The 24,881-nt window shown below is 50.1% G+C and overlaps 1 protein-coding gene across 3 annotated transcripts in view; it reads left to right on the top strand.

Moving 5' to 3' along the window:
- The window catches only part of LLGL2 (LLGL scribble cell polarity complex component 2), an 876,878-nt gene that overhangs the window by 578,046 nt on the left and 273,951 nt on the right, over positions 1-24,881 (top strand). The window lies entirely within an intron of this gene.

The following is a 24,881-nucleotide window of genomic DNA, read 5'->3' on the forward strand; positions in this document are numbered from 1 at the left end:
GGAACGTGGCCCGACGCCACCACCCGGCTCCGGGCGACCCAGCTTTCTGTCTGTACACCCCACCCCCGAGAGCCAGGTGATCCAGGCCTCTACGTCCCAGACCTCATTCCCGACCGCTCCCCCGGATCGAGAATCCAAAAGGTTTGACCAGTTTGGAAAGAAACTGTTCACCTCATTGAGTTTGGGGTTGTGGTCTATCACCACCGCTTGCCTTTTGGGCGGTTACACCCCCTCCTTGTGGGACATGGTTGCGGAAGTGCTGCCCCAGTGTCAGGAGGCGGCCCAGGCACGGCTCGCCCAAACACTCGCTGAGGGTCGGGATGCATCACGTTATTCAATCAGATGTGGACTTGATTCCACAGACTCGCTGGGCAGGGAGATTTCCACGACAGTGGCGATCCGTCGCCACACCTGGCTGAGGGCCGCCAATTTTTCGGGGGATGTCCAGTCCACGCTCCTGGACATGCTCTTCGATGGCCGTCAACTTTTTGGCGACAAAGCAGACAGTGCGCTTGAGCATTTCAAGGACTCCAGGGCTACGGCCAAGTCCTTGGGCCTGTCGAGCCAGCGCCAGCAGACATCTGCTTTTCGCCCCTTTCGTGGCCAAGGAAGGGGCGCCCCCACACGTTCGTTCAGCCACTGGCCGCAGAACCAACCTCAACGCGGTCGCAGACGTGGTAACCGATGTGGCTGTGCGGAGGGACAACGGCAAGGTCAGTCCACATCCACTCCCGCAGCATCTGCCTCAAAGCCTTCCTAGTCCGAGCTTTCAGGCCTATTCGACATCAGTGGGGGGCAGAGTCCGCCATAACCTCCTCCACTGGCGTACCATCACTTCGGACAGGTGGGTGCTGCAAATCGTCCGAAGGGGCTACTCCCTCCCCTTCGAGGCGACCCCTCCAGCCATGCCACCGCAGTACCACCACGTGCCTGGGGATCACTTGCTACTTCTACAGGCGGAAGTTACGGCCCTCTTGGCCAAGGGGGCCATCGTGCGCGTTCCTGGGCCAGAAGTAGGACGTGGTGTAGTGTTTTATCTAGGAACCTGAATCGATATTCCTATTTTATGCCCTTGTCCGGTTATAATCAATAATATCCATACATCTGAAAGAGATACGTTAGTATTCGATTCCTTACCTTAGAAAATCCCCAGGCGTCAGACTGGATCCGGAAACTTTTGCGTAGCAGTACCCTTGCGCGTCGTCTGCGGCTCCGCGTCCGTCGTGGGCACCTTGATGATGTCGTCGAAGTACTTAGACGCCACCTCCGCGTGCTGACGTCAGTTCTTCTTTTTTCTGCGCCAGCAAGCGCAGATCTGGAAAAAGCAGTAACCCTAGTCAATTTTTGACTAACTTTTTTGATCACTTTTTGATTGTTCTCGAAGTCTCTCGACTCCGAACGGTGCCGTAGGGATGCCCGGGTTCAAGCACTGTGATGATTGCGACCGCCTGATGTCGGTCACGGATCCTCACCGCGTATGTTTATCTTGTCTGGGCGTCGACCACGACGACAAGGCCTGCTCCGACTGCCGGGCCCTCTCTTCGAAAGCCAGGCGGGAGCGGTCCCGCAGGCGCCTCGAACTCCGGCAGTCGGTCCAGCGCCGTGAGAGGTCCCGATCCCATGGGAGGTCGAGGGACAGGTCGCGGGCTCGGAGCCTCCACAGTTCCGAGAGTAGGCCGCACTCCTCCGGGTCGAAGTCGTCGTCAGGTAAGAGGCACAAGAAGTCCAAGCGGCGTCATCGCTCTTCGGACTCCCCCCGACGCTCGTGCGATGCGGCCGGGGGTTCGGGTGACACCACCCACGCGGCTCCGTCGGAGTCGCGGGCGCCGCGTGCAGCTCCACACCCTCCGGTCCCTGGGCTGAACGCGTCGCAGGAGGAGATCGAGCGTTTCCTCCTGGCCATGAGTAAACTCTCTCCTCCGGCGGGCTCCGCGGCGCCTTCTGGCCCCGCGGACCCGTCTGGGGCCCCTAGCCGCAGGTCCCCACTATCCCGCCGGCGCCGAGGGGTTCAGTTGTTCCGGCGCCGCCGGACGCCGCTGGACCTCCTTCGGGTTCTGGTTCGTCGCCGGTGGATCTTACGACCTCCCCGGCGTCGGACCCGCAGGTGTTGCCTCCGGCGCCGTCCTTGGGCGGGGCCGTCCCCGGTTCCACCTTCGTTCCTGTTCAGCCGTCGGGACGGCCCCGATGGGCGCCGCTCCAGACGTCGTTTGGTGAATTTCACTTTTATGAACAAGCCCCATTAGTTGAGAACCCTGAGTTTCAGGAGATGGGTGATGAAGAGGACTGGGAGGGGTCCGAGGACCCTCTGACCAGGGAGTGTCAGTCTCATGAGGACTGGACAGGAGACCTTGGGGAGGCCAGTGGCCTGGACACCTCTCCAGACACTGGTTTTGTCTCCCCTCCTACCGTGGCTTCGGAGGAGGGGGCAACCTATAGTGTGGTGCTGATGAGGGCTGCCAAGGCCTTGGGCCTTGAGCTCCCTGTCGCGGCCGTGAGGACTAATCTCCTCACTGAAGTCCTTAAACCGCAGTCAATCTCGGCCGAGCCTCTGCTGCCCTTTAATGAGGCCTTGACCGACGTTCTTCTGGGCGCTTGGTCTAAGCCCGCTACAGGTACGCCCGTAGATAGGAACGTGGCCAGACTCCACCGCCCAGCCCCGGGCGACCCATGTTTCCTGTCCACCCACCCCACCCCCGAGAGTCTGGTCATCCAGGCCTCTAATTCCCAGACCGCATTTCCGTCCGCCCCGCCGGACAGGGAATCCAAGAGGTATGAGCAGTATGGAAAGAAGATATTCTCATCCCTTAGTCTGGGTCTGCGATCTTCCAACACCGCATGCCTCTTGGGCCGTTACACCCACTCCCTGTGGGATACGGTCGCGGATGTGCTGCCAGAGTGTCAGTTGGAGGTACGGGCCAAATTCGACCAAGCCCTTGTGGAGGGCCGGGACGCAGCCAAGTATTCCATTAGGTGTGGGCTGGATACCACCGACTCGCTAGGCAGAGCGATGGCATCGACGGTGGCGGTCAGACGCCACGCCTGGCTGAGGTCCGCCAACTTTTCGGCAGATGTCCAGAACACACTCATGGACATGCCGTTCGATGGCCGTCGCCTCTTTGGCAACAAAGCAGACCATGCGCTCGAGCGCTTTAAGGACTCCAGGGCTACGGCCAAGTCCTTTGGCCTCTCGGCTCCGCGCCAGCAATCGGCTGCTTATCACTCCTTTCGTGGCCACGGAAGGGGTGCGCCCACACGTGCCGCTAGCCACGATCCACAGGGCAATACCCAGCGCGGTGGCGGCCGTGGTAACCGCCGTCCGCGCGGTAGGGGTCAACGGCGAGGTCAGTCCACACCTTCCCCCGCAGCATCCGCCTCAAAACCCTCCTAGTCCGTGCTTTCAGGCCCATGTGACGCCAGTGGGGGGCAGGGTTCACCATCACCACCTCCACTGGCGCACTGTCACTTCGGACAGGTGGGTGCTGCAAATCAGCCATGCCACCGCAGAACCACCGTGTATCGGGGATCATTTGCGACTTCTGCAGGAGGAAGTTACGTCCCTCTTGGCCAAGGGGGCCATCGAGCGCGTTCCTGGGCCAGAAGTAGGGTGTGGTTGCTACTCCCACTACTTTCTGGTACCCAAGATGGGCAAAGGGGGCCTACGCCCTATCTTGGATCTACGGAACGTCAACGGCTTCCTCCGGAAGGAGAAGTTCAAGATGCTGACATTGGCTCAGGTGTTAGCTGCCCTGGATCCAGGAGACTGGATGGTAGCGTTGGACTTGCAGGACGCCTATTTCCACATCCCCGTCCTGCCGGCCCACCGGCGCTACCTGCGGTTCACGGTTGGCCACGAGCACTTTCAGTTTATTGTGCTCCCCTTCGGCCTTACCAGCGCCCCACGGGTGTTCACAAAGGTGATGGCGGTGGTCGCAGCTCATCTGCGCAGGTTAGGGGTTTCAGTCTTCCCCTACCTCGACGACTGGTTGTTGAAGGCGGGCTCGCCCCAGACAGTCGTCAGCCACCTCCAGACTACGGCAGATCTCCTGCACCAGCTGGGGTTCTCCATCAATGTGCCAAAGTCACACCTGTGTCCCTCTCAGAAGCTCCTCTTCATCGGAGCGGTTCTGGACTCGACACAGTTTCGGGTTTATCCACCCGAACAGCGGGTCCGGGATATTCAGGCTCTGATTCCCATCTTTCAGCCGTTATCCCTGGTCTCGGTCAGGTTGACGCTGCGGCTCCTGGGGCTGATGGCCTCCTGCATCCTTCTGGTGCATCACGCCAGGTGGCGGATGCGGGCTCTGCAGTGGGACCTGAAGGTTCAGTGGGCCCAGCATCAGGGCAATCTGTCCGACCACGTCCTGATCTCGGAGGGCACTGCGAGACCGCTGCAGTGCTGGCTCGCGGACCGCGATTGGGTCAGCGGCAGATCCCTCTCCCTTCCCCAACCGGAGCACGTAGTTGTGACGGACGCGTCCCTCCACGGCTGGGGAGGCCACATGGGAGAGGCGGAGATCAGAGGCCTCTGGTCTCCGGCGGAGGCCCGGCTCCACATCAACCTGTTGGAGTTACGGGCGATTCGTCTAGCACTGAAGGCATTCCTCCCCTCTGTCCGGGGGAGTGTAGTGCAGGTGTTCACGGACAACACCACCGCCATGTGGTACTGCAACAAACAGGGCGGGTGGGGTCGTGGACCCTTTGCCAGGAGGCTCTGCGCCTCTGGCTGTGGCTGGAACGCCAGGGCGTGACCCTGGTGGCTCAACACCTGGCGGGTTCTCTGACCGCCAGGGCGGACGAGCTCAGCCGTCGGTGCATGATGAATCACGAATGGCGTCTGAACTCTGACGTGGCGCAAGGCCTCTTTCAGCGATGGTGAGAGCCTTGGTTAGATCTATTCGCCACCGAAGAGAACGTGCAATGTCATCAGTTCTGCGTGTTGGAATTTCCAAGGCGGCACTCGCTCGGAGACTCTTTTCGTCGCAAGTGGAGTTGCGGTCTGTTGTACGCCTTTCCGCCTATACCACTTCTGCCCAGAGTGCTGAAGAAGATCAAGCGCGACCGGGCCCAAGTCATCCTTGTGGCTCCGGACTGGGCGAGAAGGTACTGGTATCCAGAGCTACTCAGTCTGTCAGTCGATCCCCCGGTTCGTCTGCCTCTTCAGGAGGACCTTCTGGCAGCAGGGGACGGTCCTCCACCCGAACCTGTCCAGTCTCCACCTCCATGCTTGGAGATTGAGCGGCGACAGTTGAGGCCATTTGACTTGCCTCCTGAAGTCTGTAACGTCATTCTGGCAGCCAGGCGTCCCTCCACAAAGTCGGTATACGCCTGCAGGTGGAACAGATTTGTGGCATGGTGCACAGCAAAGGCTGTGGATCCTCTTGCTGCCCCTCTTTCTGAGGTTCTTCTCTTCCTTCTTTCCCTTGCCCAGCAGGGCTCTGCTCTGGGCACTATCAAGGGCTACCTTTCTGCCCTTTCAGCCTTTCTCAGGCTACCTGATCAGCCTTCTTTGTTCAAGTCTCCTATTGTAAACAGATTTCTTAAGGGCATCACACACACACGTTTCCTCCTGTTCCGTTTGGGATGCCTCAGTGGGACTTGAACCTGGTTCTTACATTTCTGATGTGCGCTCCCTTTTAGCCACTTCACAACTGTCCTCTTCGCCTTCTGACTTTGAAGACTGCTTTCCTGGTTGCCATCACCTCTGCCAGGAGAGTGAGTGAGCTCCAGGCTCTTTCTTGTACTCCACCTTTCCTTTCTGTCCATCCGGACAAAGTGCTGCTACGTACCAAACCTTCTTTCCTGCCCAAGGTTGTCACGGCCTTCCACATCGGGCAGTCTATCACCTTGCCAACCTTCTTCCCGCCACCGCATCCCTCTAAAGAGGAAGAGCGGCTCCACCGTCTGGACCCAAAACGTGCGCTCTCATTTTATTTGGATCGCACACGCCAGTTCCGGGTGGATGACCAACTCTTTGTTGGTTACGTGGGCGCTAAGAAGGGGAAAGCGGTACATAAGAGGACCATCTCCCGGTGGATCATCTTGTGTATCCAGGCATGCTACTCCCTGGCTAGTAAGGAGCCCCCTGCTGGATTACGGGCTCATTCTACCCGAGCCTTGCCGACTACCAGTGCCCTGGGCAGCGGTGTGCCCTTACAAGACATCTGTCAGGCAGCTACGTGGGCATCGCTGCACACGTTTGCTAGGCAACACTGCCTGGACATCCAAGTCCGGAGGGATGGCTTCTTTGGCCGTTCCGTCCTCCAGGACTTTCTGGTGTGATTATTGGTTCGCAGACCCACCACCGGGGTTGGTATTGCTGGGGTATCTATTCTAAGGTAAGGAATCTAATACTAACGTGTCTCTTTCAGATGCACAAGTTACTACTTGTGTAACGATATATCTGTAAGAGACATTAGTTAGTATTAGATTCCTTACCGATCCACCCATCCTCCCCGTTCTGCGAACCAATATCTAGGGTTAGGGTTGTCCCCTTTCAGGGCCCTAGTTTCAATGGCACCAGTGTTGGTTTTTAACATAGCTCTGCGTTTCTGGCGCGGAAAAGCTATGTCTAAGAACTGACGTCAGCACGCGGAGGCGGCGTCTAAGTACTCCGACGACGTAATCACGGCGCCGACGACGGATGCGGAGCCGCAGACAACGCCTACCGACGCGCAAGGGTACTGCTACGCAAAAGTTTCCGGATCCAGTCTGACGCCTGGGGATATTCTAAGGTAAGGAATCTAATACTAACTAATGTCTCTTACAGATATATCGTTACACAAGTAGTAACTTGTGCAACGGCATAATAATCATATCCATAATTCAGTCGTAGCACATGCTGTCACATTAAGCAGGGCTACTTCTCCGGCCCCCTAATAAACACACAGAGTTCTCTAAACAAAACCAAGCCTCAAGCAACCTGGGAAATACCCCTTGCTTTTGTTTTGATTTCGTCCTAGAACTCCTGTAAAGCACTGTAAGAACGGCCAGTTCTTAGTGACATCTTTATTGACGTCTTATGTCCAACCTTACGTCAAACCCAGGCACCTTTCAGGTATAAATATACCAACGTTGCCTTAAGCAAACACACGGTGGTGATTCTGGAGCAGAGCAGCTATCTACTTGTCCGAGAGCCCAGCTGATGCGAGAGCCCACGGACGCTGCCCCTCCTCTTTGACGCACTGAGAGAGACGCTGTCTTTTCTCCTGCCGAGAAATCTAGCTCCGGTGTTTCCAGATACCTTCGCGGGTTACTGGGATATCGAGTCCTGAGAAAGAGATACAAGACCTCCTGCTTTCTATTACCCAGGTACGGAACTGACTAAACCCTTACAGAGAATTCTTGAGTAAGATTCTTGGCAAAACAAACTTAACTTAAACTGCTACTTACTTACCCCTTCCCACGTATTAGGCTTAGGTCAGGTACACAGGGGTAGGCGTATTTAGAAGCACCAGTTGAGTACGATTAGTCAATGTATATATGTATGTATATATTTTATCTATTTTAAAGTATCATATGGCTAAGAAACCATATCAATGCTTTTACAGTATTATTTTATAATCCTCCTTTTACTGTACGCACTTTACTTTACCATGAGTATTACAATCGTGGCAATTCATTTCTCTTGTATGAGGAAGAAGACTGCTCAATAAATAACACCTTTTATTGTTAACGCCCGTCTCTCTTTTCTCTGCATTCTGGTGAAACTAAGTGCGCACATTTGACTGAGTGAAATAGCTGTCTATTGTTTTCACACGACTCTAGAGATACACTCTTATTCAGGGAGAGCAAAGTTGTCATGATTTATGGTTGTCAGAAGCTAATCCCTTCTTGTCTATCCAGGGAGGTTAAACTCCTCCTCGTTTATTCGAGAAAGTTTCTAGTGACCTCTGAGCTAGCTGGCAAACCTTAAGTCTAATATAGTCAGTAGAGACCTAGATAACCTCAGTCCTACGTCTACACTGCTGAATATATTATTCCAATGCGCAGAGCCTATTGGGAATATAGGAACTACACTACATGGCGCCCAACGTTTGGTAAGGCGATAAATCTAACGCAAGACGTTAGAGTAACTCAGTCGTGCTTTTTCATACAGACCCTTTTTCCCGTAAATATTCCAAAAGACGTCTGGATTGGGTAAAAGGTTAAAAATCCGCCGGAACTTAGTAGGAAGAGATTTCTATGTATAGTTTTTGGTTTAGTCAACGTTGAAGGATACAGTGTTCCAAAAATATTGTGTTTCCTTGAAACTTGATCTGCAACAAAAACCTTTCTGCCAGTAAAAATGACAGAAAGTGAAGACGAAAGGGAGGCAGCAAGAAAAGCAGCTCGACTCCTAGAGGATGACACAAGTCTCCTTCAGAATGACCCGAATGCAATACTCATTCCGGTCAACATAAGAAAAACTATAACTCTTAAACTTATAGAAAATGGACTAACATCGAGAGGTGGTACAGTCCTATTCGTAATTGAGGCACATGAATTTCGGCAGACAGAGGTATTCTATTCATGGATAAACTTTCCAGCAGCAAACGCTGTCACACACGAATCCAACTATTACAAAATAGAGGAACCTCCGGATGAATACACTCCTTTCGAGGGGGTGGAAATCCCATTAAAATACCAAGAGCACCTCCTCTGGTTTAAAGGCGCCCTAAAACATAATAATCACATCACCAGGCTCGGTCCACTAGGTAGATCAGGAGCAACGTGGCCGGTTCTAGCCAGCTACACACCACATCCAGACATTGAAAAAATGTCAGTACCAGAACTTTTAGTCCAGCTAAAAATAATAATTAGTCCAATATGTAATGCGGACTTCAACAGTCCAACCAACTGTTAACATTCCACAGCTGACCCCTCATCAGGGGAACACAAACAAAATTACACCACAGAACATACAATCATGTCTGGGTAAAGTACCCATAAAACGGGAACAAATTCCATTCTGGTTAGCACAAAAAATCACTCAAATAGAGGCAGTATTTCCGGATACTACCCCTACTGAGAAACACAGAATTCTGACTGTCTGTCTTCCAATGGGGATCGCACAACATGTAGAGGACTGTGACACTTGGGGCACAGTCTTTGCTTCCATTTACACAAAAACACATGGTGTTTCGTCCATGGCGGTAATACCCGATGTGCTAAGACAGATTCAAAATTAATACGGTCCAGAACCTGCTTTAACTCTGGGTATGAAACTACTAAAAGACTTCAAGCAGGTCTCGGCTATATTATTAGCCAACATAAAAGGGGAAGCGGCATCTGTGGCGATCCGCCAGAAATTGAAAGAAACAGATATAGCAGAACAACCATTTGAACTTGCCAGAATCATAGAAAAATCCTATGAAGAACTAGGAAGAGATAGTTTGGGTGGGAAACCAGTAAAACCCCAACTAACTGAAAATCCTGAAAAGACATTCATTAAAAATAATCTAAACACTCCAAAAAAGAGCTGGGATGTAAATAAACAATCCACTCCCAAAGAAAAAAGATTCCAGTCCAGAGGAAGGTCTCCTCGGCGGAGAGAAAGATCTCCGGACCAAGGACACAAGTCTCCCCAGAGACCTCTGAGAAAAGATACAACCTTAGAAATAGGGATAATCTAAAGAAACCTGATAGATATCAAGATACTGATACACGTCCCTCTCGATCTTTTCAGACTTCCTCGCAGAAATCGGAAAGAAGAGGGCGGTCTGAACAAAGGGAAGAGCACGTCAAGTCCAAAGACAAGGAACCTGCTCATCAAAGTAAAAAATTACAATTTCCAAGAAAGAAGGTAGCCAGCATTAAAATAATCAAACATGCCGAGGATACTGAGGACACAGCTGAAAAACGGAGAGTGGGCCCAGACAGTGCTAGACAGCGCAGCAGAAGTGACCATAGCTCGCAAGATCCTGATGAATCATCTGGAGACAGTGGACACGAATGAATACATTCAAGTGGAAACTGCAGACAGCAGAGTTAGCAAACCTCTTAAAATATACGAGATAACATTACGTATAGAGGGAGATAAGACTAGGAAAGTAAGGGGTCTATTTTGGGATAACCTTTCCAAAGGCTATGACATCCTTTTAGCTGAAAAGGACTGGCCGCCAGAGTTTGTCAGGGAGTGCCCTCATGGCGAAGAAATGAATATGCCTGCCTTCTCAAATCACATTCCAATTCATAAAAAATATACACTTGCAAGAAAGTGGGCAGTAGCCCAAGCTCCTGCATTATATAAAAATCATGTAGGATGGGATGAGGACTCTCCTCCTCACAAAATCCAATTAAAATGTCAACCAACTGCACAAAGGCAGTACCCAATTAAGCAAGAAGCTAAAAAACAGGTCAGGGAGATCTTAGATCAACTTGAATACCAGGGGGTGATTGAAACATGCACCTCACAAATGAACAATCCTTTGTTTCCTGTCTCTAAGCCAGACAATTCATATCGTCTTGTTTTGGACTACAGACACCTTAACTCATGTTGCAAAACATTTGCAGTACAAAACTCACGCAGTGCAGCACTAATGAATAACATCTTGGGCAAAAAAAAAAAAAACAACATTAGACATCTCTAATGGATTCTTTTGTCAAAACATTGCACCTGAAAGCGGGTATTTGACCGCTTTCTCAATAATGGGTTCGCAGAAAATTTCTGTCGACTCCCACAGGGGTTCAAGAATAGCCCAGGAGTATTCTCAGCAAGAGTAACAGAGTTACTACAAATGTATGAGGATGAAGCATTATCTTACGTCGATGACATTTATTTGACAGATGATGACTTGGATACTCACTTGAAAAGAGTGAACACCATAATACTTGGGTTCGCAGCAGAGGGTTACAAATTCAACTTTAAAAAGACACGAATTGCCCATCTGACTGTCCTGTTTTTAGGATATGAATTATCAAGTGAAGGCAAAAGCCTAGCAGACAATTTTTTAGAGAAGTGTGCTGTACTCCAAGCACCAAAAACGCTGAGGAACTTACAATCTGAAAGAGACACGTTAGTATTAGATTCCTTACCTTAGAATATCCTCAGGCGTCAAACTGGATCCGGAAATTTTTGCATAGCAGTACCCTTGCGCGTCGGTAGGCGTCGTCTGCGGCTCCGCGTCCGTCGTCGGCGTTGTGGGCGCCGTGTTGATGTCGTCGGAGTACTTAGACGCCGCCTCCGCGTGCTGACGTCAGTTCTTCTTTTTTCCGCACCAGCAAGCGCAGATCTGGAAAAAGCAGTAACCCTAGTCATTTTTTGACTAACTTTTTTGATCACTTTTGATTGTTTCACGAAGTCTTTCGACTCTGAACGGTGCCGTAGGTATGCCCGGCTTTAAGCACTGCGATGATTGCGACCGCCTGATGTCGGTCACGGACCCTCACCGCGTGTGTTTATCTTGTCTCGGCGTCGACCACGACGACAAGGCCTGCTCCGAAAGCCTGCTTGAAAGCCAGGCGGGAGCGGTCCCGCAGGCGACTCGAACTCCGGCAGTCGGACCCGCGCCGCGAGAGGTCCCGATCCCATGGGAAGTCGAGGGACAGGTCGCGGGCTCGGAGCCACCACAGTTCCGAGAGTAGGCCGCACTCCTCCGGGTCGAAGTCGTCGTCCGGTAAGAGGCACAAGAAGTCCAAGCGGCGTCATCGCTCTTCGGACTCCCCCCGACGCTCGTGCGATGCGGCCGGGGGTTCGGGTGACACCACCCACGCGGCTCCGACGGAGTCGCAGGCGCCACGTCCAGCCCCATACCCTACGGTCCCTGGGCTTCACGCTGGAGGAGATCGAGCACTTCCTCATGGCCATGAGGAAACTCTCTCCTCCGACGGTCTCCGCGGCGCCTTCAGGCCCAGCGGACCCGTCTGGGAACCCTAGCGGGTCGGGGGGGGATCTGCCCGACGCCGTCGGGTGCTTCGGCCCCGCCCCCGCCTTCGGGCCCGGCCCCGCAGGTTCCCGTTATCCCGACGCCGCCGGCGCCTTCGGGCCCGGCGCCGCGGGGCGCCGCTGGCCCCCCTTCGGGATCTGGTTCGTCGCCGGTGGACCTTACGACCTCCCCGGCGTCGGACCCTCAGGTGTCGCCTCCCGCGCTGTCCTCGGTTCCACCTTCGATCCTGTTCAGACGTCGAGACGGCCCCGATGGGCGCCGCTCCAGACGTCGTTTGGTGAGTTTCACTTTTATGAACATGCCCCATTAGTTGAGAACCCTGGGTTTCAGGAGATGGGTGATGAAGAGGACTGGGAGGGGTCTGAGGACCCTCTGACCAGGGAGTGTCAGTCTCATGAGGACTGGACAGGTGAACTTGGGGATGCCAGTGGTCTGGACACTTCGCCGGACACTGGCTTTGTCTCCCCTCCTACCGTGGCTTCGGAGGAGGGGGCAACATATAGTGTGGTGCTGATGAGGGCTGCCAAGGCCTTGGGCCTTGAGCTCCCCGTCGCGGCCGTGAGGACTAACCTCCTCACTGAGGTCCTTAAACCGCAGTCAAGCTCGGCCGAGCCTCTGCTGCCCTTTAATGAGGCCTTGACCGACGTTCTTCTGTGCACTTGGTCCAAGCCCGCTACGGGTTCGCCCGTAGATAGGAACGTGGCCAGACGCCACCGCCCAGCCCCGGGCGACCCATGTTTTCTGTCCACCCACCCCACCCCCGAGAGCCTGGTCATCCAGGCCTCTAATTCCAGACCGCGTTACATTTACATTTACATGGGAAGAAGATCTTCTAATCCCTTAGTCTGGGCCTGCGGTCTTCTAACACCGCATGCCTCTAGGGCCGTTACACCCACTCTCTGTGGGATACGGTCGCGTAAGTGCTGCCAGAGTGTCCGTTGGAGGTACGGGCCAAACTCGGCCAAGCCCTTGTGGAGGGCCGGGATGCAGCCAAGTATTCCATCCGGTGTGGGCTGGATACCACCGACTCGCTAGGTAGAGCGATGGCAACGACGGTGGCGGTCAGACGCCACGCCTGGCTGAGGTCCGCCAACTTTTCGGCAGATGTCTAGAACACACTCATGGACATGCCGTTCGATGGCCGTCACCTCTTTGGCGACAAAGCAGACCATGCGCTTGAGCGCTTTAAGGACTCCAGGGCTACGGCCAAGTCCTTGGGCCTCTCGGCCCCGCGCCAGCAATCGGCTGCTTTTCACTCCTTTCGTGGCCACGGAAGGGGTGCGCCCACACGTGCCGCCAGCCACGCTCCGCAGGGCAATACCCAGCGCAGTGGCGGTCGTGGGAACCGCCGTCCGGGCGGTCGTGGGCAACGGCGAGGTCAGTCCACACCTTCCCCCGCAGCATCCGCCTCAAAACCCTCCTAGTCCGTGCTTTCAGGCCCATGTGACGCCAGTGGGGGCAGGATTCGCCATCACCACCTCCACTGGCGCACTGTCACATCGGACAGGTGGGTGCTGCAGATCGTCCGAAGAGGCCACTCCCCCCCCCTACGAGGCGACTCCTCCAGCCATGCCACCGCAGAACCACTGTGTATCGGGGGATCATTTGTGACTTCTGCAGGAGGAAGTTACGGCCCTCTTGGCCAAGGGGGCCATCGAGCGCGTTCCTGGGCCGGAAGTAGGGTGTGGTTGCTACTCCCACTACTTTCTGGTACCCAAGAAGGGCAAAGGGGGCCTACGCCCTATCTTGGATCTACGGAACGTCAACGGCGTCCTCCGGAAGGAGAAGTTCAAAATGCTGACACTGGCTCAGGTCTTAGCTGCCCTGGACCCAGGAGACTGGATGGTAGCGTTGGACTTGCAGGACGCCTATTTCCACATCCCCGTCCTGCCTGCCCACCGGCGCTACCTGCGGTTCATGGTTGGCCACGAGCACTTTCAGTTTACCGTGCTCCCCTTCGGCCTTACCAGCGCCCACGGGTGTTCACAAAGGTGATGGCGGTGGTCGCAGCTCATCTGCGCAGGTTGGGGGTTTCAGTCTTCCCCTACCTCGATGACTGGTTGTTGAAGGCGGGCTCGCCCCAGACAGTCGTCAGCCACCTCCAGACTACGGAAGATCTCCTGCACCAGCTGGGGTTCTCCATCAATGTGCCGAAGTCACACCTGTGCCCCTCTCAGAAGCTCCTCTTCATCGGAGCAGTTCTAGACTCGGCGCGGTTTCGGGTTTATCCACCCGAACAGCGGGTCCGGGATATTCAGGCTCTGATTCCCATCTTTCGGCCGTTATCCCGGGTCTCGGTCAGGTTGACGCTGCGGCTTCTGGGGCTGATGGCCTCCTGCATCCTACTGGTGCATCACGCCAGGTGGCGGATGCGGGCTCTGCAGTGGGACCTGATGTTTCAGTGGGCCCAGCATCAGGGCAACCTATCCGACCACGTCCTGATCTCGGAGGGCACTGCGAGACAGCTGCAGTGGTGGCTCACGGACCGCGATTGGGTCAGCGGCAGATCCCTCTCCCTTCCCCAACCGGAGCACATAGTTGTGACGGGCGCGTCCCTCCAGGGCTGGGGAGGCCACATGGGAGAGGCGGAGATCAGGGGCCTCTGGTCTCCGGCGGAGGCCCGGCTCCACATCAACCTGTTGGAGCTCCGGGCGATTCGTCTGGCACTGAAGGCATTCCTCCCCTCTGTCCGGGGGATTTTAGTGCAGGTGTTCACGGACAACACCACCGCCATGTGGTACTGCAACAAACAAGGCGGGGTGGGGTCGTGGACCCTTTGCCAGGAGGCTCTTCGCCTTTGGCAATGGCTGGAACGCCAGGGCGTGACCCTGGTGGCTCAACACCTGGCGGGTTCTCTGAACACCAGGGCGGACGAGCTCAGCCGTCGGTGCATGATGGATCACGAATGGCGTCTGAACTCGGACGTGGCGCAAGGCCTCTTTCAGCGATGGGGAGAGCCTTGGTTAGATCTATTCGCCACAGAAGATAACGCGCAATGTCATCAGTTCTGCGCGTTGGAATTTCCAAGGCAGCACTTGCTCGGAGACGCTTTTCGTCGCGAGTGGAGTTGCGGTCTGTTGTACGCCTTTACGCCTATACCACTTCTGCCCAGAGTGCTGAAGAAGATCAAGCGCGACCGGGCCCAAGTCATCCTTGTGGCTCCGGACTGGGCGAGAAGGTACTTGTATCCAGAGCTACTCAGTATGTCAGTCGATCCCCCGGTTCGTCTGCCTCTTCGGGAGGACCTTCTGTCGCAGCAGCAGGGGACGGTCCTCCACCCGAACCTGTCCAGTCTCCACCTCCATGCTTGGAGATTGAGCGGCGACAGTTGAGGCCATTTGACTTGCCTCCTGAAGTCTGTAACATCATTCTGGCAGCCAGGCGACCCTCCACAAAGTCGGTATACGCCTGCAGGTGGAACAAATTTGTGGCATGGTGCACAGAAAAGGCTGTGGATCCTCTTGCTGCCCCTCTTTCTGAGGTTCTTCTCTTCCTTCTTTCTCTTGCCCAGCAGGGCTCTGCTCTGGGCACTATCAAAGGCTACCTTTCTGCCCTTTCAGCCTTTCTCAGGCTACCTGATCAACCTTCTTTGTTCAAGTGCCCTATTGTAAATAAATTTCTTAAGGGCATCACACACACGTTTCCTCCTGTTCCGTTTGTGATGCCTCAGTGGGACTTGAACCTGGTTCTTACGTTTCTGATGTGCGCTCCCTTGGAGCCACTTCACAACTGTCCTCTTCGCCTTCTGACTTTGAAGACTGCTTTCCTGGTTGCCGTCACCTCTGCCAGGAGAGAGAGAGAGTGAGCTCCAGGCTCTTTCTTGTACTCCACCTTTCCTTTCTGTCCATCCGGACAAAGTGGTGCTGCGTACCAAACCTTCTTTCCTGCCCAAGGTTGTCACGGCCTTCCACATCGGGCAGTCTATCACCTTGCCTACCTTCTTTCTGCCACCGCATCCCTCTAAAGAGGAAGCGCGGCTCCACCGTCTGGACCCAAAACGTGCGCTCTCATTTTACTTGGACCGCACACGCCAGTTCCGGGTGGATGACCAACTCTTTGTTGGTTACGTGGGCGCTAAGAAGGGGAAAGCAGTGCACAAGAGGACCATTTCCCGGTGGATCATCTTGTGTATCCAGGCATGCTACTCCTTGGCTAGAAAGGAGCCTCCTGCTGGATTGCGGGCTCATTCTACCCGAGCCACGGCGACTACCTCTGCCCTGGGCAGGGGTGTGCCCTTACAAGACATCTGTCAGGCAGCTACGTGGGCATCGCTGCACACGTTTGCAAGACACTACTGCCTGGACAGCCAAGTCCAGAGAGATGGCTTCTTTGGCCGTTCCGTCCTCCAGGACTTTCTGGTGTGATTATTGGTTCGCAGACCCACCACCGGGGTTGGTATTGCTGGGGTATCTATTCTAAGGTAAGGAATCTAATACTAACGTGTCTCTTTCAGATGCACAAGTTACTACTTGTGTAACGATATATCTGTAAGAGACATTAGTTAGTATTAGATTCCTTACCTACCCACCCATCCTCCCCGTTCTGCGAACCAATATCTAGGGTTAGGGTTATCCCCTTTCAGGGCCCTAGTTTCAATGGCACCAGTGTTGGTTTTTAACATGGCTCTGCGTTTCTGGCGCGGAAAAGCTGTGTCTAAGAACTGACGTCAGCACGCGGAGGCAGCGTCTAAGTACTCCGACGACGTCATCACTGCGCCCACGACGCCGACGACGGACGCGGAGCCGCAGACGACGCCTACCGACGCGCAAGGGTACTGCTACTCAAACATTTCCGGATCCAGTCTGACGCCTGGGGATATTCTAAGGTAAGGAATCTAATACTAACTAATGTCTCTTACAGATATATCGTTACACAAGTAGTAATACTAGGTTTCCTGAATTTCGGAAGAACATGCATTCTAAATTATGCAGAGAGGGTTAAACCTCTCTATGAATTAATAAAACCTGATTTTAAACCAATCAATTGGACTCAAACACACACAGAAATTTTGAGATCATTGCAAACAGACATGTTAGCAAAAACAAAATTGCAAACTCGCGATAATACACGCAACCTTGTATTCCGAGTCATCCCAGGAAGATGCGGATTCACGTACCTGACCTCTAATGAGGGAGAAAAGGTACCAATAGCATACAAATCACACTTGTACTCACAAGCTGAAAAAACATTCAGTCTTGCGAAAAAATGTTGTAAATGCGGTTCAAACAGCTGTAGCAAAAGAAAGAGCCCAGGCCCAAGGCAGACAGATTACTGTTTTAACAGCAGAATAAGCCTTCGAGGCATTAACAAGCCCACGCAATTTAACTACCGTGGCATTAGATCCAAAATGGATACAATGGGAGAATTATCTTGCTACAGAAAAAGTGAAATACTATTTTGACCCGGAAATGAAAAAATGGAAATATCTAACATATGAAAGAGAATATCCTCTGCCAATCGAAATTCTGCCCATACAACTTTACGCCTGTGTAATATATACAGATGGATATGCACAACCCTCAGTTTGGGGAAAACAAGCTTATAACGCTATGTGCGAGGTTGTCAAATGCCGGTGGCACGGAGGTAAATTGAGACCACTGGTAACAATGTCACAATCTGTAAAAGACAATTCATGTCAACAAACTGAATTAATAGCTTTAAAAATGGCGCTCGACATTGCCGATCGCGAATTCCCGACACTAATAGTGTGCGATTCGCATTCCTGCGTCAAATCATACAATAATGACTTGCAGAAATGGGTTTAAAACGGTTACAAAGATGAGACAGGTGCCACAATCAAGCAAAAATCGCTTTGGGAACAAGTAGTTCTTTTGAAGAAAGAACTACAAAAGACTCACGTGATCCATACACTGAGTCATCAGCGTGATGGCGTTCACGCTGCAGGGAATTCATTGGCTGAGACAGCCACAGCGGAAGCAACTAATCCGGCTTCCGTACCCAGAAAAAAGCGTTCAGAAAAATACATAGACGGGGAAACCATGCTGGCGGTAAAAACGTCTTTAAAAGGCGACTGTGCAGCATTACCCGTGAACTATCCACTCAATTATACATACATAATCGATGCAAACTCCGTTCCTTTTGCTCGAATCCCTGGAGTGGGGGATTGAGTAATTCCAAACACGAACAGGAGAATCTTCTTAATACAAGAAGCACATATGGGATTAGGTCAAAGGCATCAGATGATCAAAGAATCTCTGACAGAATTACAATCAGAATACTGGTGGCCAGGAATGAGCTTGGATAATCACAAATTTGCAAAAAATTGTGAAAACTGCAACAGAGATCGCAGTGGCGAACCAGCCGAAGTAGTGCCAGAACACCTAATAGAAAGCATAAGGCGATCTATACGCATGATTAAACAGGAAACATGCGTCCCAATGTATATTATTTAAGACTAGATTCACTTAAAATGTAGACACCAGCGCTCGGCTGACGCCAGAACTGTTATAAAAGATTTGCTAGTCTACATCGGCACATACGCAATTGGCATGCTACATTCAGACCAGGGTCCTGCTTTTAGCTCTCGAGCTTATAAGGAGGCCATGACCAGCATGGGCATTGCATTGCGGTACTCTTGTCCCTTCCATCCTGAGGGAAACTGGATTGTGGAAAGAAAAAAACGAGACATAAAGCAATCTATAACGGCGAGGGTATTAGGTACGGGTGATGGGTGGGTCCAACATTTAACAAGTGTCCAACGTAGTCTCAACAATCTGCCAAGAAATTGTCTAAAAGGTTTCAGTCCGTATGAACTATTGTTCGGTACTAGAATGCATATTCAGGACTTAGATAGTCAGACTTCAGTGGTAGAAGAAAAATTCTTTGATATCAAAGATAGTTTGGCTAGTTTACAGGACTTAAATGAAACAAGAAAAGACCTGAGCAACGTAAAGCTAAAACAGCAGCCAGCAGCCAACAGCCACTGAAGAAAAACCACCTGTCCCAGCAAGGCTTGTCTGGATTCCAAAGATTGGGTATCTGGTCAGAGAGAAGATCGCGGTGAAGAAGGAATTTGGGCCTTCATACAGAAAAGCAGTACCTGTCTTGGCTGTTAACGGAACAAGATCAGTTGTACTACCGCCCCTTGCTGGTAAAAAGGAGAACCGAGTTGTATCCATCGACCTGGTAAAACCACAATCATGTGGCCGATAATAAGTAGTAGGCCCAGTGGACTCCCAAAAAATAGCAGAACACCAAAGTTTGCTACAATACAAGAGGTTCAAACTGAGAGACTAATCACATTCGATAAACCTGCAGTGATTAAAAAAGGACTATGCAATAATGCCATGGAACTTGTCTCTTGAAACCCAAATTGCAACAGTTTATCAAGAAACACCTGTCTACAATGATGTAGCCACAGACTATGCTAATAAAACAGAGAAAATTCCAAAAGCAAATAAAAATCCGGAAGCGATTCCAACAATTGACAGAACTGCATCTGGTTACTTCATCAATTACGATGACTTTTCTGAGGATCCAAGCGAGCCTGAAGAACAGCCAACAACTAAATCTTTTAAAAACAAAGTAACAGAACTCTTTCATCAACTCAAAGAAACCTATCTGATTTCTCCATGGATTGAATTTTGGGTTGTGTTAGGTGTACTTTTCCTCCTGCTTTGGCTCATCATGGTTCTTTGTCTGGGAAAATTAATTGAGGGAAAATACAGTACAATGGACACAGCAAGTCAGAACATCAACTTGGTCCTAAAGCCACACAAGTCGTGTCACATCGAGAAAAGAGAACTATCATCCATGAATGTCACAGCCAATCCAATACCCGGTGGGGTAGCTTGGGACAAAACAGATTACGAAATCTATGGCCCGGTCGAGCTCTTTGAAGTATCCACACCAGTTTAAGATTTCATTGAGTGACTTTGTAAAACCGAGCACATTCTCTGATGATTGGGACTTTGAAAGTATTAATGATATGATGTCAGATTTAATAATGTCAGCAAAATTTACAGAACATGATTACTTGCAGGGTTCATCTAATTATGAAGAAATGTACTGCTACAACCACTTTGCACATCACTATTTGCATAAATCTGCTCAACCTAGAAATGTTTTAAACTATAATCAATGGGAACATTGTGCAACTCCACCAAAAGGCAGTTCAAAAACATTTTTTTAGAAATTCCCATACTTCTCAGGGTTTAACACAAGTGAAGCAGAAGCCTTTTATTTCAAAATGTTAAATAAGACAGGAATGAAAACAATGCTGACAAACACTAAATTAATCTATTCAGAAGCATTTTATGAAAAAATTACTACATTTGGTTTTGATTTTTGGAAAAACAATATTGAAACAAAAACCATCTGGGGTACCAAAGATTGGCAGGTCCAATGTATAGAATCATTATTTAGAGCCTGCATGATCCCAGAACAAATTATATTCTTGAATGATACCATTCAACAGACAACCTGTCTTGGCCTTGCCAAAATTAAAGACTTAAACAAACCGTCTATTCCAAAGCCAACACCTGACAGTAATAGCACTACAGATGTTGAGATAAACGTATCCCATATTTTTAACCAAAACAGAACACATCCTGATTGGAAAAAATTGTTGATCTGGCCCACAGACACAAATAACTGTCAAGACAAATTCCTGAACAAACTACAGGGGTTCAAATTGACCAGGCCAGACCCTAGATACTCCCAGAGACAACATCCAGGGATAGTTACAACATACAGTGTAGGAAAACTCTGCCTCGAATGGCTACAGAAATCCACACTGGCAGAAATGAAGCAACACTTGACTTTACTTAAAGACGGTGCTGACTTGCGTGATTTCATAATGGGACCACGCAAACAGCGTCCAAAACGTTTCATAGCGGCCGGTATATATGCAGCTTACAACGAAGCTTGGAAAGAAACGCAAATTGAAACAGCAGAAAAAATACGGGAAATTGACCGTATTAATTTGGAAAAATCACTTTCTGTTGTGGACAATGGGTTAATGACTCTGTCTTCCAGAATATATTCACTGGACAGTATTGTATCATCTGCTATAGATATAATAGAGCAGGACTTGCTAATGTTACAACACGGTCAGTCCCAATTACGTTCTATTGTACAGCTTGGCTGGACGTTACAAAATCTGCGTTCAGGCTACGTGCCTTGGCGTTTAATCAACACAACGTCATTATTCTCTATCTTTAACCTTACTGATACACAAATCAGCTTGGCACAGAAAGGAGCAGAATATACAATTTTGAGCATTGAAAAACTTGAGAGATTACCATTGACAATGTCGGAACGACCTGTCATTGAATGGATAATACACGGAATATTAACTATTCCGATAAAAACTTTCCAATTTAAATTCTGTCAAGAGTATATACCAGCAGGCCAGTATGAAAGGTTGGGTAAAGGGTACATTAAGTCATCATGGAAATTAGCTTACACACACACATGTTATAGTGAAAAGGAACAGAATGTATTTCTTAGTGGTAATAATTGTAAAAGATCACTAAGTGGTATACTTCTGTGTCAAGGTATTAACCTGCATGGGGCCTGTGAGGGGACTTCAAATAACCTTTCATGTCACCAGCATGGTACACCTGCAACTCGAATAGAGCCATTCTTTAGACGGCTTTCTAACGGGAGCTATATTCTAATAGTGGACCACAGATGTTGTGGCATGGTGCCAGGAAAAGCTTATCTCGTGAGCGTTAGTTCCATGGTCACTTGCTGTATGCAAGTATTGATCCAAACAGCACTCCAGACAGGGAGGCAAAAATGTGGCCCTTTTTGAATATCTCTTCTATTCGAATTGATACTTTAAGCAGAATGAAGTCTGTCCTTTTGCAGACAACTGTGCCCTTGACGTCATCAAAAGAAACGTATGATCTACAAGTTGCAAGGACAACGGCAGAGATACATACACTTTTATCAACAAATTGCCCCCTACATTTCGCAGAAATGTTAAGCCAAATCCTAAATATGTCTGATACCAGCGGTATCCCACATGTATTTAAGAAAAAATTTTCGGGACTGTTAACACCCTTCACAACAGTTCTGGGCATTTTTCCTAATTTTGTCCATTCTGTCTTTGGCGGCCTACCACTCCTGTTGGGACTCGTAGCAGGCATTTTATTTTTGATACTTCTGCTTCGTTATGGCAAGCCAAATCGCAGACAAGACTCCAGCAACGATGGAAGAAACGATCCTAGCTATACGCTATCGGGACCGCATAACTAAAGTCCTTGGATTAGCCCGGCTAAGAGATCTGAATATGACCTGGTTTCTTTCATTCAGACCCATCTGGCAGAATTGTATCTTACCTGTGCTTCGATGTATGCTATGCGGAGAAGAATGCGTGTTGGACGTCTGTCTTACACTACAATCAGCAGTACCATTGGATACAGATACTTTGCTAAGTCCTGTAACGGCTCATGCATCGTGTTGTCCCCAGCGGTTACCAATCCTGATGACGGCATTCGTTGAGACTTCACCACTGCGATTAAAGGGTAGTGAAGTACGAGATGAGAGCAACATCACCCAGGTACGAACTTCTGTGAGCATTGCTGATCCTGACATCGATGATAGCAATCATTCTCACGACTGCACAGTTGCAGCATTTTCCAACTTGGTCGAACTTTCACCTGAAGCGGTAAACCACTTTTTTGAAAGTCTGTCTGAAATTATGTTTTCCCCCGAACAAAAAGAATAGCTTTTAAGCAAACTAGTACACAGCGTTCCCTGAACTCTGAATTCGGTCTTCGGCTTTGATAAACAAAAGCTACTGAACATATTTGGAACTATATATTTTCTCTCTCCCCTGAAAGCGAAATTATTTTTTTTCCCGATTCCAAAATATTTACCTTTTTTCTGGCACATGTACTCTGCTTGAAGTAGAACTATTCTTAGAGAACAGAGCTTCTATTTTAGGAACTCTAAAGACAATATATCACGTCGGCCTCTAGCACATTTAAAGCAACTATATTTATATGTGATGGAATGGTCTCAACCCTTTTTTCTGTATTAAGAGCCATTTCATGTGTAAATTTCGCAAATCATTCATGTCGATATATATATGCATCCTTTTTAATGAATGATTACACTGCTTGAAAAGCGTACAGTACCTATAATCATTTTTCATGTATTTCGCATACACCATTTCAAATGCAAAAATGTATTTTGGGGTGGGTTGGTATACACATGCACCTTTTATGTTTACTATTGCTTAAGTTTTAGTAATGATGGACATTAATTCATGGAGTGGGTGTAGTGTTTTATCTAGGAACCTGAATCGATATTCCTATTTTATGCCCTTGTCCGGTTATAATCAATAATATCCATACAACGGCATAATAATCATATCCATAATTCAGTCGTAGCACATGCTGTCACATTAAGCAGGGCTACTTCTCCGGCCCCCTAGTAAGCACAAGTTCTCTAAACAAAACCAAGCCTCCAGCAACCTGGGAAATCCCCCTTGCTTTTGTTTTGATTTCGTCCTAGAACTCCTGTAAAGCATTGTAAGAACGGCCAGTTATGTCCAACCTTACGTCAAACCCAGACACCTTTCAGGTATAAATATACCAACGTTGCCTTAAGCAAACACACGGTGGTGATTCTGGAGCAGAGCAGCTATCTACTTGCCCGAGAGCCCAGCTGATGCGAGAGCCCACGGACGCTGCCCCTCCTCTTTGACGCACTGAGAGAGACGCTGTCTTTTCTCCTGCCGAGAAATCCAGCTCCGGTGTTTCCAGATACCTTCACGGGTTACTGGGAAATCGAGTCCTGAGAAAGAGATACAAGACCTCCTGCTTTCTATTACCCAGGTACGGAACTGACTAAACCCTTACAGAGAATTCTTGAGTCAGATTCTTGGCAAAACAAACTTAACTTAAACTGCTACTTACTTACTACTTCCCACGTATTAGGCTTAGGTCCTGTACACAGGGGTAGGTGTATTTAGAAGCACCAGTTGAGTACGATTAGTCAATGTATATATGTATGTATATATTTTATCTATTTTAAAGTACCATATGGCTAAGAAACCATATCAATGCTTTTACAGTATTTTATAATCCTCCTTTTACTCTACGCACTTTACTTTACCATGAGTATTACAATCGTGGCAATTCATTTCTCTTGTATGAGGAAGAAGACTGCTCAATAAATAACACCTTTTATTGTTAACGCCCGTCTCTCTTTTCTCTGCATTCTGGTGAAACTAAGTACGCACATTTGACTGAGTGAAATAGCTGTCTATTGTTTTCACACGACTCTAGAGATGTACTCTTATTCAGGGAGAGCAAAGTTGTCATGTTTTATGGTTGTCGGAAGCTATTCCCTTCTTGTCTATCCAGGGAGGTTAAACTCCTCCTCGTTTATTCGAGAAAGTTTCTAGTGACCTCTGAGCTAGCTGGCAAACCTTATGTCTAATATAGTCAGTAGAGACCTAGATAACCTCAGTCCTACGTCTACACTGCTGAATATATTATTCCAATGCGCAGAGCCTATTGGGAATATAGGAACTACACTACAGTGGTTGCTACTCCCACTACTTTCTGGTGCCCAAGAAGGGCAAAGGAGGCCTACGCCCTATCTTGGACCTCCGGAGCATCAACGGCTTCCTCCGGAAGGAGAAGTTCAAGATGCTGACTTAAGGTCAGGTCCTGGCTACCCTAGAGACTGGATGGTAGCATTGGACTTGCAGGACGCATATTACCACATCCCCGTCCTGCCGGCCCACGGGCGCTACCTGCGGATCAGGGCAGGCCACAAGCACTTTCAGTTTACCGTGCTCCCCTTCGGCCTCACCAGTGCCCCTCGGGTGTTCACGAAAGTGATGGCGGTGGTCGCAGCTTATCTGCGCAGATTAGGGGTTTCAGTCTTACCCTAACTCGACGACTGGTTGTTGAAGGCGGGCTCGCCCCAGACAGTTGTCTACTCCCTCCAGACTATGGCCAATCTCCTGCACTCGCTGGGGTTCTCCATCAACGTGCCGAAGTCACACCTGTGCCCCTCTCAGAAGCTCCTCTT

The sequence above is a fragment of the Lissotriton helveticus genome, chromosome 7 (genome assembly GCF_964261635.1).
Source record: "Lissotriton helveticus chromosome 7, aLisHel1.1, whole genome shotgun sequence".
Classification (NCBI taxonomy): domain Eukaryota; kingdom Metazoa; phylum Chordata; class Amphibia; order Caudata; family Salamandridae; genus Lissotriton; species Lissotriton helveticus.